Source organism: Carcharhinus amblyrhynchos, chromosome 4 (genome assembly GCF_965287045.1).
Source record: "Carcharhinus amblyrhynchos chromosome 4, sCarAmb.v2.hapA, whole genome shotgun sequence".
In the NCBI taxonomy this organism is placed as follows: domain Eukaryota; kingdom Metazoa; phylum Chordata; class Chondrichthyes; order Carcharhiniformes; family Carcharhinidae; genus Carcharhinus; species Carcharhinus amblyrhynchos.
In genome coordinates, this window is record NC_137327.1 from 50,980,977 (window position 1) to 50,994,512 (window position 13,536).

At 46.4% G+C, this 13,536-nt stretch overlaps 1 long non-coding RNA gene across 1 annotated transcript in view; it reads right to left on the reverse strand.

Annotated features, from left to right (window-relative positions):
* The window catches only part of LOC145342585 (uncharacterized), a 38,070-nt gene that overhangs the window by 4,919 nt on the left and 19,615 nt on the right, over positions 1–13,536 (reverse strand). The window contains exon 2 of the long non-coding RNA XR_013886571.1: positions 7,027–7,137. This is a non-coding gene — a long non-coding RNA (uncharacterized LOC145342585). The remainder of the gene's footprint in view (positions 1–7,026; positions 7,138–13,536) is intronic.

Below are 13,536 nucleotides of genomic sequence, written 5' to 3' on the forward strand. Positions count from 1 at the left end.
CATGCGCACTGGCCCCAAACTGTCAGACTCCCATTTGCTGACCAGCCGAAGATGCCGCGGTGCTGCCTCTCTCCCCCAACCCTCCATGGCCCAATCGTGGCACCCCCTGACCATTCTTGGGCTAGTCTTAACCCCCCCGCCATCCCGGATGACACCAATTTCCAGCGACCACCACCCCCTGGCAGTGATGATCCCTGCCTCCAGCAGACCTTCCCCTGGTAGGCTCCCCCCCCGAACCTGCCCCAAAAAGAGATTCACCCCCTCCTCCCCCCCCCAGCAGTCACAACCCCCCAGTCTGTCCTGATCGCTGGACTCCCTCCTGCCCCCATCAATCTCCGTGCAGAGTGGCAGTGGGACCCCCCCACCCCTACTGATAGTCCCTAGGTCCCACCTCCTTGGCACTCCCGATACCCAGTTTACCATTAGGGTGCCAGATATAATTTGAAAAGTGTGAGGTGATACGATTTGGGAGGACTAATTTGACAAGGAAGTATTCAATTAATGGCATGACACTAGGAGAATTTGACATGTCTGTCCCTGGATCTCTAATGATGGAAGGCAGATTAGTGGTGAAAAAGACATATGGGACACTTGCCTTTATCAGTTAAGGCATAGACTACAAAAGCAGGGAGGTCATGTTGGAATTTTTATAGCACTAGACCACAGCTGGAATACGGTACAATTCTGGTCCCCAGTACTATAGAGAAGATGTGATTGCACTGGAGAGAGTGCAGAGGAGATTCACCAGGATGTTGTCTGGGATGGAACATTTAAGAACATAAGAAATAGGAGCAGGAGTAGGCCATCTAGCCCTTCGAGCCTGCCCCGCCATTCAACAAGATCATGGCTGATCTGAAGTGGCTCAGTTCCACTTTCCCGCTTTCTCCCCATAACCCTTAATCCCCTTGCCTACCAAAAACCTATCTACCGGCGTCTTAAATATATTTAGCGAGGCAGCCTCAACCACTTCAACGGGCAGAGAATTCCAGAGATTCACCACCCTTTGAGTGAACAAGTTCCTCCTCAACTCTGTTCTAAACTGCCCCCCCTTATCTTGAGGCTGTGCCTTCTAGTCCTGCTGTCCTTTCTGAGCGCGAAGAACCTCTCTACCTCTACCCTATCCATCCCTTTCATCATCTTATACGTCTCAATGAGATCTCCCCTCATCCTTATAAACTCCAACGAGTACAAGCCCAGTCTATTCAGCCTCTCCTCATAGCTCAACCCCCTCAACTCCGGTATCAGCCTGGTGAAACTCCTCTTCACTCCCTCCAAGGCCAAAATATCCTTGCGCAAGTGCGGCGACCAAAACTGCACACAGTACTCCAGCTGCGGCCTCACCAGTGCCCTGTACAGTTGCAGCAAGACCTCCCTACTTTTATATTCAATCCCCCTCGCTATGAAGGCCTGCATCCCATTTGCCTTCCTGACCACCTGCTGCACCTGAAGGCTGGGTTTTTGCGACTCATGCACAAGGACCCCCAGATCCCTCTGCACCGTAGCATGCTGTAGCTTTTCGCCCTGTAAGCAGCAGTCCTTCCTACCATTATTCCTACCAAAGTGGATAACCTCACACTTGCCAACATTGTATTCCATCTGCCAGGTCCTCGCCCACTCGCTCAGCCTATCTAGATCCCTCTGCAGACTTTCCACACCCTCCGCACAATTTGCCATTCCACTTATCTTTGTGTCATCAGCAAATTTCGACACCTTACACTCGGCTCCCTCCTCCAGATCATCTATATAAATGGTAAATAGCTCAGGCCCCAGCACCGATCCCTGGGGCACTCCACTAGTCACCAACCGCCAATCCAAATAGCACCCATTGACACCCACTTTCTGCCTCCTATTTGATAGCCAATCCCCTATCCACGCTAACACCCTACCCCCAACTCCATGCCCCCTAACCTTTTGTAACAACCTTTAAGTCACGGAGATAGGTTGGATAGATTTGGGTTGTTTTCATTGGAGCAGAGAAGACTGAGAGGCAACCTGATTGAAGTGTACAAGATTTTGAGCAGCATGAACGAGGAGCTGTCCCCCTGAGTTGAAGAGTCAGTCACGGGGGACAAAAGTTCAAGGTGAAGGGAAGGAGGTTTAGGGGGATATGAGGAAAAACCTTTTTACTCAGAGGTCTGGAATTCGCTGCCTGGTAAGGTGGTGGAGGTGGGTTGCCTCACATCCTTTATAAAAAGTGCCTGGATGATCATTTGGCACATCATAGCATTCAAGTGCTGGTAAATGGGATTAGATAGTTTAGTATTTCCCACGTGTCAGTGCAGGCTCAATGAGCTGAGGGCTTCCTCTGCACTGTATGATTCTGAGTCGATTATAGCACCATTGGGCTGCCTAATAATTTCCTCTTCAGGACATGGAGCAAGGCTGAGTTGAAATATGTTAGGAAAATTCCAATTCCAATTGAAGGATTTGTGTACCTAAACTGATAACATGCATTCCTGCGAGAATTCATAATGGTTCAAGGCCAAATGTTAATTGGATTTGAATGACCATTTGTCCCTCTCATAGGAATGTGCAATGGTCAGAAGGATCCAACTGTAAAGAGGTAATAACTAAAATACATACACAACGTGAAATGCTCCAAAGACTGTGACACATTGCAGCTGAGAGGTTCAGCTTTTACACACCTCAATGATTATAGTCATTATATTAGTGCGAGTCTGGTCTCTAGATTACTCCAAAGGAGGCAGGCTGACAGTGCCCTGATTGAAACTGATAGCACCAGGCTCTACTCACCCAGATCCTACTCACTTTATACACGTGCTTTCATGTCTGGGGTACTGGGGTGGACAGGAGTGGAGGGCAGATCAACTTCCAGTGATACTTTGAGCTGTGCTACAGCTGCAAGAAAGGATTTGGGATTACCTGGAACAAGTCCAAGGACTTCACAATGATTCCTCAGTTAGCGATGGAAGGTGATTGAACATTACCCTGCAACAATCATGTCTCTGGGCTATTTTTCCAGGAATGCAGAATGGAGGCAGCAGGCAATGCTACCTTCTTCATGGCTCTCATGGAACTGAGGAAGAGAAAAAGGAACCATTGCCATCAGACAGGGCAAAGGCAAGAGTCTCGCCCTGAGGAACATGAGCCAGAGGGCCCCCTTGAAGACTCAGATACTGAGGAGAAGAGACCAATTCCACAGGGGTAATTGGTGCGATTCAGGATGCATCACAGGGGCCTTTCATACTTGCAGATGAGCGAGAGACAATGCTCCAGAGAAGGCCAGAGCATGAGTCTATCGCAGCCCACGACAGCCTTATTGCCACCAGGTTCCGTAGTATAAAGACGAATTGCCCCTTTCACCTGTGTCCTCCATTCAGGCTCAACATTTACACCTACTCGATATCCTCAGTATCTCAATGAAGGACATCTATCTCAGAATGAGTTGTAACAATCTTGCAGAATGGCCTCATCCTTGGAAGGTTAGGCAGCCTCTGGAGCATGTGCCCATTCTGGTATAGAATAAGAACTCCAAAGGTGAGAACTGTGAAGTACGGAGACATGGTGCAGTCTTTTGAATCATCATACCAGCATTTCACTGCCTGTGACAGCCTTCAAGAGGCAGGAGCAACACTCATGGCAGTTTGTCCTGGGTGTTGTGATCTGTCTCAAAGAGGACAATCACTAATCACTGGCTCTTGTGTGTATGTCTGAGGACTGATCTGAATCTAGTTTGCGGCATCTCTCCACAAGTCATCCCTCAGGCAAGATTAATGTTCTGGCCTCAGCCTCATATTGAGTCCCCAGCATGAAACTGTTCTTTGGGGTGCAGTGATGGGTCACCTTCAGTCATTGGTGCGAGCTGTCTGCACAGAGAGAGATTCATTGGCATCATCATCTGACCATTGACAAGCAGTCGTATCCAGCCTTCGTTTCCCAAGTCCATGACCAGCATTGCCTTGGCCTCTGACTTGTGAAGTAGCTCAATAAATGTTGACACTGCATTTAGGCATTACTTTGTAACTTTGTTGAATAAAGAGCACACATCAGATGTAGTGGAGCTTTGCTCTGATTCAATTTGAAGCCTCTATATTTTCATTCTAGCAGTTTCAGAGAAACACAAGAAACCTGGGACATTATTGATGCTATCATGATCAGATAACAATGCTAATTGTCCGTCGACACCGAGCTCAGGGATTATGTCAACTCACGCTCCAGGTCCAGACCTCTGTCAAGACTTCCAGGTCCAAAGCAGCATTCTCCAATTTAATCATCTGGCATCAGCAGCTCAGACATACAGCACTGATCTAGCCATCAGGCAGACATTTCAGGAGTCACCAAGTGCAAGGTAAGGCACAGCTCTGCATCATGCAGGTGGAGAATGCAAACTACAGTAGGGCTGATGTCAAGCTGTACATGTAGTCACGGCGACTCGCTACAGGCCACCATGAACTGTTACAGTCCTTGGGTGGGATTTTACAGCCTCGCTCGAGCAAGACCTGAAATTCCTGCCTGAAGTCAGCAGACATTTTGGTGCTTGTCTTGTGTTTATGTTACAGGATGACCAACACCATTTCTGTAAACTAACTTTATTAATATCAGAACATGAACACTCAACTGCAAGGTCTCTACAGCCTTGTTACAACCGTCTCTTACATATGCATTATGAAAAAGAGTCTCAAACACTTCCATTTATAGAGGTGCAAAATGATACTACACCCATTCTTTTAATCAAAGTTGGTGAAAATTTGAAGTTAATCAAGAGAATAATGGCTGTAACCTCTGATGACATCCTGAGCGAGTACAAAAATGTATTGAAGGGGATTGTTTGCCTAAAGATAAAACACACCATTATGATTGGCAAACTAGTGACACCCAAAATACATCCATCCAGGAAAGTACCACTAATGCTAAGAGATCGACTGAAAACAGATTTGGACAGAATGGAGAAACTTCATATCAGTAAGAAAATTGAAGAGCTGACAAAGTGGGTCAATCCAATTGTAATTGTGGAAAAATCAGATGGGAATCTGTGAGTCTGGCTATGCTGAATTGCCCTGAGTGTCAGGGGGATTGGAAGGGTAAATATGCTGGTTTACAGAAATAGGGCCTCGGTGAGATTGTTGTCGGTTCAGTCTTGATGGGCTGATTGACCTCCTTCTGCACCTAGGATTTATGAACCTAGATATCTGAACCATGCATTACAAAGGGAGCATTATCAGTTGCTCACAGGAGGTAATGTGTAAGCAGATTGATGCTAAATACTAGTACAGTGTACCATAATGTATCTAATACCAGAGTCCATTACCACAATCACCATATTATGATGACAGTCCCCACCTATTACCTGAAATGTAATCAACGCTCAAGCCTGACAGACATTATAAGAAGATTATTGAAAGATACACCAAGTTAAAATGACTCCAAAGTGACTCACCTTTAAAGATTCACACAGAGCAAACTGCATTAAAGCAGCATCAAGAAAATAAACAAACAGCATTAGGGTTATGGTTAGGGTTAGCAAAAGCTATACTTGTAAGGTCACAGGATATTACCCTCGGAGGTCTAAGCTATGCATTGTCCAACCACCGTGTTGACAGAGCAACTGGCTTTGCTCATGTTGCTGCTCCGGACAGAAAGACAAATCCCTGTAGTGAGATGGTGTGAAACACCACAGACCATGGGAGATCAGTGAGAAGAGGATGGAGGGTGGTGGGACATTTCTGTTACACTTGGATGACCTTGGAGCATTTTCAGATAGAAGGGCCATTCACAAGATGAGTCAACAGAAACAAAGTATAAACACTGAGTGAACATCTGTGCTGCCTTTGAGCTCTCAATATTTCTTGTTTTTTCCTTCCCTGCCATTTGTGGATGTGCATCCCCAATACCTGAAGAAGAGGCAGCCTGCTGACTGCTATGCCCTGCTGTCTTTGATTACTTTGTCAGGCCTTTGCTGGAGGGCTGAGGCCTGGAGGCCCTGGCCTGTTCAGGGTTTCCTGCTGTGTGATATATACACCTTCCTCAGCCTGAGCAGTTGGAGTTGCTGGGATCACATGGAGAAGGGACATGGAGTAGCTAGACAGCCTTTGGTAGTCTTGGGTAGATTGGCCCAGGGTGTCCAGCATCTCCCTGTGGTTGCCCAAGGACCCTCTGCTGATTTTATGAAGAGAAGATGCACTGGGGGGGTGATCTTTGGGAAAATGGTAAGGTCAATCCCTTGCCCCCAGCCCGAGTCCACCCAACCCCCAGGACTCTTGAGGGGCCCTTCCTCGGCAGCCTGACAATGGCAAACGGACATGGGCACTGGACATACCTCCTGGGGCCTGGGGCACCAGGCCAGGGTGTCAGTGCCAGGGTGTCATAGAGTAGTGTACTGTTGGCACTGCAAAGGGGCAAAGCCTGAAGGGTAGGCCTGAATGGGGGTCTGAAGGGGCAGGGGGGCCTAAGTGTTGGTCTGGGGGGGTGGGTCCTGAGTGGGGGTCTGAGTGGGGAGGGGCTCAGGAAGAAGGTTGAGGGGGGAGGGTTGAAGCGGGGCCAGGGGGCTCTGATGGTGGAAGGTGCTGAGGAGGTGGTACTAGGGGGTCTGAGTGGGATGGAAGACGGGGGCAGGGATGGGTGTGAGGGCAGATTCAGGTCAGGTCACCCTCATCCCTGCAAAATGTCAGGGTGGGGGACTGGGGTGACACATTATTTCAGTGGTTGGGGAAGTATGACCCTCTTTGCTGAGGCTTTGATGATGCCCCCCCCAAGAAAACTTGGAGTTTTTGATCTGGTCGCTAACACCCTCCAGAGGAATTTCAGGGCACAAGTGAAGGAAAATATGTCACAAGACACAACCGTCCTCATTTGTCTGGTATCATAATATACCCGCACTCTCATCATGACCAGAAATTCTGAAGAGAGTTAAAGAGACAAGAAGATCAACTCCAAATTCTCCTAACCTACCCAGAAAGTGCTCCATTTACAACCCTAGGACGAGGCAATTTCTGTGCTGCACAACTCCAATCACAGAAAAAGCTGCAAACAGGCTGAGCTCGATCAGATTGTTCAGTTTTATCTCACCTGAAACTTTAGGTTTTGAAATGTAACTGTCAGAGGGATTGAGAGATCATCAATTCTCGAATTCCCCACTTGAACTGTAACACTGGGTGAAAGAGGAATCTTCTCCCGACCCTGTAACAACACAGAAAGTGAGTGAAAATCCACATCCTGCGGATTTACATTATACACAGAAACATTTCAATGATCTTCATTCCTGTGGTGAGGGTGAGCAATGCAGCTTTCCTCAACATAACAAATATTTTCCTTGGGGCTGGAATTTTGTTGGTTACCTTGTTGACACAAATGTGTGAATCACAATTCCAGATCCCCCACATGAAGCCTTCTGTGGGCCCTGTGTCAGACTGCGGTATTGGGGTCATTAACACATTAAAGTACGTCAATGATGTCCACTCCAGTGGAATTCCCGGAAGTCTGAGTGACAGCAACTCCCAGACAGAGGGATAGACATTCAGAGACACTCTGTTCTGGGTGCCTGTGGGGCACAGGGTGCAAACCCTGTTCCGAATGATGAGGCCCAATTCAACCCAGATTTTGGACCTTGGGTTTCATCACTGAGGAGTCAGTGTGATGCAGCAGCACCTGGGAGAGAGGAGCCTTCATACAATCGTTTCGCCCTCAGGTAAGTGGAGCTAGGGACCAGGGTTGGAATCTAAATGGAAAAGAATAGGATTCTGGAGGAATTGGGAATCAGTTGTTGGAATCTGGTGCCAATGGCAGCAATTGAGAATGCGGAACAGCAGTGAGATTTTGTAAAATCTGTGTTCAGGAGGAATAATCCTGCTCTCCAGGCTCCATAGTCAGGTATGTTATTGCAAAAGACTGACCTTGGAGTGTCTCAGGAGGTCCCAGAATCTGGAATCACACAGCACAGCTTCTACTGGCTGCCTCAGGACAAATCAATCCTAAAGTGGAGACTCCAGCAGGCAGGCACAGACTGTCAGAGATTTGTCTAGGTAAGTACGCCAAAAATCTGGCAGGAAATTCTCCCGTTTTTCTACCCGTTGGGCATTTAGTTTTGCTTCAGGAGAATCCCAGCTCTGATTTTTCACTCAGATTTATTTCATTCACAAGCATGGGGTGGGGTCCTGAGTAGAGGGGGTGAAAGTAAGGGGAGCTTAGATGGGGACTGCAATGCACGGCATCGTGGGGGTGGGGCAGAGCAGGGTTTGAAATGTGTATACTTTAATGCGAGGAGTATTCACAATAAAGTGGATGAACTTGCAGCGTGGATCAGTACCTGGGACTTTGATGATGTGGCCATTTCAGAGACGTGGATAGAGCAGGGTCAGGAATGGTTGTTGCAGGTCCCGGGGTTCAAATGCTTTAGTCGGAGTAGAGAAGGAGGTAGAAGCCGGGGGAGGGGTAGCATTATTAGTCAAGGACTGAATCACAGTGTCAGAGAGGAAGTTTGATGAGGACTTGTCTGTTGAGGTAGTATGGGCAGAGATTAGAAATAGGAGAGGAGAGGTCACCCTGTTGGGAGTCTTTTATAGACCTCCTAAAAGTTCTAGAGAGGTTGAGGAAAGGATTGCGGAGACGATCCTGGTTAGGAGTGAAAATAATAGGGTAATTGTTATGGGGGACTTTAACTTTACTAATATTGATTGGAATTGCTATAGCTCTAGCTCGTTAGAGGGGTCAGTTTTTGTACAAAGCGTGCAGGAAGGTTTTTTGACTCAGTATGTAGATAGGCCAACTAGAGGTGAGGCTATATTGGATTTGGTGTTGGGAAATGAGCCAGACCAGGTGCTAGACTTGGAAGTTGGTGTGCATTTTGGTGATAGTGATCACAATTCGGTTAAGTTCACCTTAGTGATGGAAAGAGATAGGCATGAACCTCGGGTCAGTAGTTTTAGCTGGGGGAAGGGTAATTATGAGGCTATTAGGAGAGAATTAGGAAGCATAGGTTGGACTAGGAGATTACAGGGACTGGGAACATCCGAAATGTGGAGTTTTTTCAAGGAGCAGCTACTGCGAGTCCGTGATAGGTATGTCCCTGTCAGGCAAGGAGGATTTGGTAGGGCTAGGGAACCGTGGTGCACAAAAAAGTTGATTCGTTGGTTAAAAAGAAAAAGGAGGCTTATGTTCGGATGAGGCTTGAGGGCTCAGGTAGTGTATTAGAAAGCTTTAGATTGGCTAGGAGGGAGTTGAAGAGTGAGTTAAGAAGGGCTAAAAGAGGACATGAGAAGACTTTGGCTGATAGGATTAAGGAGAATCCTAAGGCGTTCTATAGGTATGTCAAGAACAGAAGGTTGGTTAGGGCAAGATTAGGGCCAGTTACGGACAGTAGAGGGAAGTTGTGTGTGGAACCGGAAGAGATTGGAGAGGCATTGAACCAATATTTCTCTTCGGTGTTCACGCAGGGGGACATGAATATAGCTGAGGAGGACACTGGGTTGCAGGGGTGTAAAATAGACAGTATTGCAGTTGATAAGGGGGATGTGCTGAATATTCTAGAGGGTTTGAAAATAGATAAGTCCCCTGGTCCGGATGGGATTTACCCTAGGATTCCCTGGGAGGCAAGAGAGGTGATTGCAGAGCCTCTGGCTCTGATCTTCAGGTCGTTGTTGGTTTCTGGTATAGTACCGGAAGATTGGAGGATAGCGAATGTTGTCCCATTGTTTAAGAAGGGGAACAGAGACTTCCCCGGGAATTATAGACCGGTGAGTCTTACTTCTGTTGTGGGCAAGGTTTTAGAAAAAATTATTAGGGATAGGATTTATAGTTATTTGGAGAGTAATGAATTGATTGGAGGTAGTCAGCATGGTTTTGTAGCGGGGAGGTCGTGCCTTACTAACCTTATTGAGTTTTTTGAGAAAGTGACCAAAGAGGTGGATGGGGGTAAGGCAGTTGACGTGGTATATATGGATTTTAGTAAGGCGTTTGATAAGGTTCACCATGGTAGGCTTCTGCAGAAAATGCAGATGTATGGGATTGAGGGTAGTCTAGGAAATTGGATCAGGAATTGGCTAGCAGATAGGAGACAGAGGGTGGTGGTTGATGGTAAATATTCGTCATGGAGTTCGGTTACGAGTGGTGTGCCTCAGGGATCTGTTTTGGGGCCACTGCTGTTTGTAATTTTTATTAATGATCTGGATGAGGGTATAGTTGGGTGGATTAGTAAATTTGCTGATGACACCAAAGTCGGAGGTGTGGTAGATTGTGAGGAAGGGTGTCATAGTTTGCAGGGAGACTTAGACAGGTTGCAGAGCTGGGCCGAGAGGTGGCGGATAGAGTTTAATGCGGAGAAGTGTGAGGTAATTCACTTTGGTAGGAATAACAGATGTGTTGAGTATAAGGCTAAAGGGAGGACTTTGAATAGTGTGGATGAACAGAGGGATCGAGGTGTATGTGTACATAGATCCCTGAAAGTTGGGAATCAAGTAGATAAGGTTGTTAAGAAGGCATACGGTGTCTTGGCGTTTATTGGTAGGGGGATTGAATTTAGGAGTCGCAGCGTCATGTTGCAACTGTACACAACTCTGGTGCGGCCGCACTTGGGGTACTGTGTGCAGTTCTGGTCCCCACATTACAGGAAGGATGTGGAGGCTTTGGAGAGGGTGCAGAGGAAGTTTACCAGGATGTTGCCTGGTATGGAGGGGAAGTTCTATGAGGAGAGACTGAGGGATTTGGGGTTGTTTTCACGAGAAAGAAGGCGGCTAAGAGGGGATCTTATTGAAACATATAAGATGATTAGAGGTTTAGATAGGGTGGATAGTGATAGCCTTTTTCCATGGATGGAGAAAGCTAGCACGAGGGGGCATAGCTTTAAATTAAGGGGGGGTAGTTATAGGACGGATGTCAGGGGTAGGTTCTTTACCCAGAGGGTGGTGAGGGATTGGAATGCCCTGCCTGCTGCAGTTGTAAATGCGCCTAGTTTGGGGGCGTTTAAGAGATCCGTGGATAGGTTTATGGACGAAAAGGGATTGGTTTAGATTAGTGGGTCACTGTTTTTTAACTGGTCGGCGCAACATCGTGGGCCGAAGGGCCTGTTCTGCGCTGTAATGTTCTATGTTCTATGTTCTATGTTCCACAACAATCAACACCAAAAATAAAATAATCAACTTCCTCATTCCAGAGATTAAAAAGATCAGAGACTCAATATAATTCAATCACGGGTGACATGTGACAGCAGAAACACCAACAACTGCAGCATGTTAATGTTTATAACCAGACAGGTTCTTTGAAAGCTTGGCTTTATTTTCATGCTCCCAAGACCAAGCTGCTCTACTCCCATATGGAGACTGTGGGCAAGATTTTCACTCATTCAAAAACCAGCAGCTTAAGAGCAGGCCCTGGGGCCCTGTTTAATAAGCTTTTTCATTGAACACTATGGATTGTGTGCCACTTGGATAATAGTGATATTGATTGTGAGACTGGTTGTGTCACTAAAATGTAATTGGAATATGATTCATTTTGTAAAACAGCTAATATTTTAAATGGGGCCTTAAAAATGGATGCCAAAAGTCACCTGACCTTTTACAACTGTAATATTTGTCAAGCTTTTGGAAGGTTCCAAGTGCATTTCTAATTAACATAACCAGACATGAGAAGACCTTAGATATTCTATGCTCAGGAGTTTTGCACATGAGCAGTGGGAGAGAACACCTTCTGAGTAACTCACAGCCAGAGTGAGTACGGGTATTGGGAATTTGGAACATAATGGGATTTGAACTGAGTGGTCTTGCCCTGCTATAACTGTACTGGCTACAAGGGAGAGAGCTGATTAGCAGGAGTAGTGGGTAAATTTGAGTAAATATTACTATTTTTACCACTTATAGCTTGGAAGGGAAAAAATCAGAGTAATGAGGACCAGCGAAGAAAGGTCCCAGAGTAATTGATATTATTCAATTTTAAGCATCTTCCAAAGGTTTAATTTAAGGGGGTAAGTCATGGCAGTAGAGCTCAAATCTGTGGTGTGCTCCTCTTGTCCATGGAGAGACCAGGAACACTTCCAGTTCATCATGTGTGCAGGAAGTGTCTCCAGCTGTAGCTGGAAGCCTGGGTTGCAGAGCTGGAGAGGTGGCTGCGGACATTGTGGAATATCCGCAAGGTGGAGAGTATCATGGATTGACATGTATAAAGAGGCGGTCACACCACAGGCTATGGCTTCACAGGCAGGAAGGGAATGGTTGATTATCAGGCAGAGGAGAGGTCCAGGTAGGCAGTGCAGGAATCTCCTGTGGCCATTCCCCTACAAAGCAGATACTGTTGAGGGGAATGGCCTCTCAGGGGAAAACAGCAACAGCCAAATTTGATTCACCATGGTTGGCTCTGCTGTACGAGAGAGGAGTAAAAATTGTGCAATAGTTACAGGGGATTCAATTGTAAAGGGAATAGATATAACTTTCAATAGCAACGAGATTCCAAAATGGTATGTTACGTCCCTAGTGTTCAGATCAAGGATGTCTTGGAGCAGTTGCAGGATATTCTGGAGGGCGAGTGCAAATGGGTAGTTGTCGTGATACACATTGGTACAAATGACATAGGTTAATAAAGGGGATGGTGTCGTAAAAGTGGAATACTGGGAGTTAGCAAGTAAGTTGAAAAGTACAATCTCAGAGGTAGTGATCTCAGGAATAGGACCAACGTCACTTAGTCAGAGTAGAAATAGAGTGGTTGGAGATGGTTTAAACAAAAATGGCAGGGGGTTGGTAACGTATGTAAGGAGTTGGGGGGGGAGGTGGGAATTAAGGACAAGTACAAAATGCAGAAAGGGGAGTAACAAAAGTGATAGGCGGTAAAATCAAGGGCTAGAATTAAACAAAACCACAATCGAAAACAATGGGAATGGGAAGAGAATGTTAAAATGACAAGCCTTCAGTCTTTGTGCATTAACGCCTGGAGTCCTCACAATAAAATGGATGAAATAATTGTGCAAATAGATGTGAAAGGGTAAGGTGTGGTCAGGACTATTGAGACATTGCTGCAGGGTGACCAGGGATGGGAATTGGAACATCAGGGCGTATTCAGTATTTAGAAAGGACAGACACAAAGGAATAGATGGTGGGGTTGCAATTCTGGTTAAAGAGCAAATTAATGCATTGGTGAAGGAAGGTTTCAGCTCTGACAACGTGGAATCTATATGTGTAGAACTGGGAAACACCAAGGAGCAAAAAACGTTACTGGGGAATGTATATGGACCCCCAAACTGTAGAGTTAATGTTGGGAATGGCATTAAACAGGAAATTAGAGATGCAAATGATGAAGGAACATCTGTCACCATGGGTGACCTTCATCTGCATACAGACTGTGCAATTCAAATTAATCACAATACCATAGAAGAGGAATTCCTGGAATGTGTATGGCATTTGTTTCGGTCTTCACGGAGGAGGACGTGAATAGTTTGTCGGGTGTTAACGATGGAAAGATGGTAGGAGCAGTGGGCCTGAATGACATTATTGTCACTAGAGAGGCAGTGCTCGACAGACTGGAGGGACTGACTGTGGACAAGTCCCCAGGACCGGATGGAATGCATCCAAGAGTTCTGAAAGAAATGGCGCAGGAGAT